We start from the raw sequence: 4,767 nt of genomic DNA, 5'->3' as shown, positions 1-4,767 counted from the left end.
CGGAGAATAGGGTAGCTGTCTTATGTATGCATATGTCTTAGTTCGGAAAAAAACATGACAATAACTATGTGCTCAAAATGAGCTACCATAAAATGTTTTAAAGTTGTTGTTTGCCTCTCTTTGTGACAGGTCAAATGCTGCAAGGGCGGCAAAAAAATTAAGGTTGGGCTATTCTGCATTTTGCGTGCTTATGCTTTTCAAACTATTCTCGGGTGCTCTACCATTCATATTATCAACAAACCTTTTATTTATCAGCCTAATCAGGGTCCGTAATTACTATGGCTAAACTTCAGGGTCTTGCAGCACATAGGAGAGGGCAAATGTTCAGATAAAAGTCTAGATAGTCTAATTCTTCGCTCATATCTCTATGCCATTTTCCAAGAGACAACGATGTGTTTGCTACACTCAGAGGATTCATTATTAACTATGGTGCCTATTGCAACCCAGGACGTGGCATTTTGTAGCTCGGGCTACATGGGGGCTGTTTTTTCAAATATTCAAAAGTGGTATTTTATAGTTTCAAAAAATTAGAAACAAAAATGTACTCTACGACTGTGAAAAAGCAATACGAAAGACTTAGTATTTTGGACTGTGCAAAATTCACAAATCCATGAATCTAAAAACATGAACAGTACAGATTTTGAAACCTCCAATCTTTGTCAATTTGTCATTTTTGTGTAGCCTCTAATATTACGTATTTCATCCTGAAATTTTGCACAGTGGTAGAGTACATCATTTGTCACATTCAGATTTTTTTGAAACTTTAAAATGTTGTATCTAAATTTTGTAAAAAAAAAACAGGAGATGTGTAGCTCGGGCTACAGTTTGAGTTTTCCTTGCAACCAATCATTATATTTTCCTTATAGTAACATTTCACATGACACTTCAAATGATTTATCTTATCAATGCTAATATTTTGAAAGTGAATTTCTACATTTTCAGTCTGTAAGTACTAAGTATCCATGTATAATATAAAATGACATTAGTACTTCCCTCTTTATGTATATGCATCTGAATTGTCCAAGAAAACAAAAACCTATCAGTGGAACCCATCTAAAATTCATCACGCAAAAAGTAGTAGATGCTAATAGCAGAAATGGCGCAGCAGAGCGCACAAGGTCCTTCTAGTTACATTCATTTTCATGGATCCTCTTCGGGTTTGAGCTTACATAAATTTGACTTTCCGTAAAACTAATATACTCCCTCTAATCTTGTTTAATCGACGCGACCTTAGTACCTACGTAGCTGTTTACTTGTGCTGAGCTCGCGTCAATTTAATCTGTCCGGAGGGAGTACATTGTAGTTTGGCAATGACAGGAATTCAGAAGCGAAGAAATAGGTTCGTCAGATTTGTGTGCACTTAATTTGGCACGACTATAGCCAGTTTCCTAGTAGTGTCTATACTGGTTTATTAGGTTGACTCATGCAGTACAAGAAAATTTTAGAAAATTATTTTGAGCAACAAACTATGAATTATATGTCACAAAAAATATACATTGAATTCATATTTAAAATATGTTTTCAATTATTTTTTATAACATGTAATTAATACTTTATTAATAAGCTTATAGTTAAAAAAATTTCTTAAACTTCATGTTTGTTCAATAAACTGGTTAGGTGGAGTATATGTTTCACACTCCCTCACATTTATTTTTGGGCAATTGTTTTGAATCACAGGACGTATTGGGACACTAAACCGGTTAGATGGAGTGTTAACTTCTCTATGACGGTTGGCACTTAGTAGTATACGATAGTAACCAACTTGATTCAGAACTTTGCAAATCAATGAGATACATACAAGTCGAAACCCAACTCGTACGGACTATACGTCTCCGAAACGGAACCGAACACCCGATCGATGCATATATATACACGTACGGCCCTACCACCCTACCAAGAGGTACAGATCTAATAAGCATAGCAAATCGACGACAACAATGGCAGCCACCCGTGAAGATACAGCCTCCGGCGACTGCATACGGGGATCGTTCTGCTGCGTTCTGTTCCTGGCCGTCGTCGCGGGCATCGTGCTTGCATTTGTCTACGGGCTCCCAGGCAGGCGCTACGACATCTCCATCGACTCCGCGTCCGGCCTCGACCTGCCGCCGTCCAAGGACCTCGTGCTGGACCCGCGGTTCAACCTCACCTTCCGCATCGCCTCCGACAGCCCCGGCCGCCGCGCGTGCATGGACGCCGGCACCTACGTGGAGGTGTCCTACCACTGCGTGCCCCTCGCCACCAGCGCCGCCGCGCCGCATCCGGTCACTAGTGGAAAACGGGGCAATAGGCCCGGTCCATTTGGGCCTTTAGACCCGGTTCCCGAACCGGGACCAACTAGGCGGGATCAAGGTGGTACCTTTAGTCCCGGTTCAAAGATAAACCGGGCCTAAAGGCCTCAACACGTGGTGCGACCAGGGAGCTCCCGCTCGGAAGGGTTGGTCCCGGTTCGTGGTACGAACCGGGCCTATAGTTTCTCCGCCGCGGCGAGAATTGCTATTCTCTGCCGCGGCACAGATTTGGGCTGTACCAGCGTTGCTGCGCTGCGCAGAAACGATCTGTTTCCCTTGCCGCGGCGAGTTTCAGCAATGCATATCTATATCATTCAAGAAACCACAAAAAATCGTCATGAATATATATAGACATCGTCAACAGTAGACGACATAGTCAACACGGTACACGTAATGCATGCATATTTACAATACAACTTTTCCCGAACGAATATCCTCCGCCGTCACGATCTTCCGATAGTGCTCTCCACCTGGGGTAAGGACCTCGGTAATAAAGAATCCCGCGATTTCCTCTTGAATTGCTTTTATTTGATCCGCTGTTATGAGAGTGTCCTGCAGGCGTGTCATCTATATTTAAAAAAGGAGATCAATATATGAATGGAACTCAATACAATAGATGGTACTAATTAAGATTAATTGTGAAAATTTGTTATCGTACACGAGTGTGGTGTATTTGGGGATCCCCACCCTTGGGACAGGCCATGTCACGCATGAAGGTGCAGACGTAGTATCCACATAAGTTATTCCCTTGTTCTTGCCTCATACACTTTACGAAAAAATAGTTCGATCAAACTAATAATCAAGCATCGTATTGAAAGTAAATATCATATATAAAGTTTCACGGACATAGCTATATATATAGTACTACTTACAGGGTAATCTCTAAATGTAAGCTCCGGTTTCCACCATTCACCCGGAACAGTATTGATGAACCGTTTCCAAGCCCTGCCCGGCAAAAAATAATGAGTAAATGAGTAATTGATTAGTTGATGATATCTTCGAATTAGAGCGGATGAAGATGCCAATACGAAATTGATTGAAACTACCTCCGGAGGATGGCAGCCATGTCCGCCCATTCCGCATATTCTGTACGTTTCGAGTCCATGACGTTTACGACTCCAAGGTGAAGATCAATGATTAGGAGAATAAAATGGAAACTGCACAAGCATAGCTCAATGATTACGAGAATAAAGTGGAAGATGCACAAGCATAATGTATGTTATATATAACACTCACTTGAAGTTGTAGGGAAAGAATATATCCTCTTTGTCTGCTTGCTTCTCTAAAAACATTACGATGTTGTCCTCTCGTGTCCTTGGCGAAGTCTCGAACCGTAACTTCATGAACTGTGTTTGGGTCTATGAACCCCAGCGGTAGGAGCTTGCCTCTTTTGTATTCCAGCTTCTTCATTCTGCATAATTAAATGTATAGCGTACACAAAGAATATAATGAGGATAATTGTTAGTGCAAATGAATGAGCTACAAACTTAATTACACAAATAAATCACTTACGAGCGGTAGCAACCGATGACTGACTTTGTCGAGGGCGTCTTGATTGAATAACCGAAACAGTTCGCATAACTCAAGGTTTATCTCGTCTTCCCCCGGAAGTAATGCTCATCTCTAAGATACACCGTGAGGTAGGTTTCACATCTTCGACGAGGCTTTCGGTACCGGTCATGCAACCTTCGCATCCGAGTCCCTAGACGCGCGAGCTCGCCAGAGTTTGACGAGATCTTTTCCGTATCTATACGTGTTTACCACTTGAGCCGTTGGATAGTAATCTTCGTACTCAACCGATGCTCCCGAGCTCTAGCCGCCCGTTCGATCATCGATGCCGTCTCCGGATCATGATATGGCTCCACGATGAAGTGGGGTACGGCTCGAATGTCCCGCTGTCCAAGCTGGGCGACTTTTTGCTTCTTTGCTCGCTCTAGAGGACTGTCCAAGAGAGCGGTCATAATCAGCTCTCGGCTCGAGTCTCTTCATTCTCGTCTCGGCAAAGTGCTTCACCGTACGCGGTCGAATAAACACCTTCTTCGGCGCAAGAAACGCCTTTTGCTCTTCGAGTCTCGCTCATGTGGTAACAACTCCGAGTCCGTGCCCTCATTGGAGTTGATGATCTCTTCGGAGCTGTAGGAGGTGCCGCGGACAGCTTCCTCTTTTGCTTAAGTGGAGGCGGCGGAGTCTCCCGACGAGGAGGAGGAGGAGGCGGCGGAGTATTTTCACGCGGAGCAGACCGGTCATGGATAGGGGAATCATCATCGCGCACAGGAGAATCATCACGCGGAGGAGACTCGGGTGGCGGAGGAGGCGGAGGTGGCATGCTTGTTGGCTTCTCACCTGGAAACACAATGTTCTCCTTCCGCCATTGCACGGTGGTTCTACGGGCTTCTCCCGGTTCTTTGATTTCCCCATCTTCACCTGCAGGGTGCTCAAGCACCAACCCCTCATAAGCGCTCATCACTTCATCCACCAT

Source organism: Lolium rigidum, chromosome 2 (assembly GCF_022539505.1).
Source record: "Lolium rigidum isolate FL_2022 chromosome 2, APGP_CSIRO_Lrig_0.1, whole genome shotgun sequence".
Taxonomy (NCBI): domain Eukaryota; kingdom Viridiplantae; phylum Streptophyta; class Magnoliopsida; order Poales; family Poaceae; genus Lolium; species Lolium rigidum.
This window is presented reverse-complemented; position numbering follows the sequence as displayed.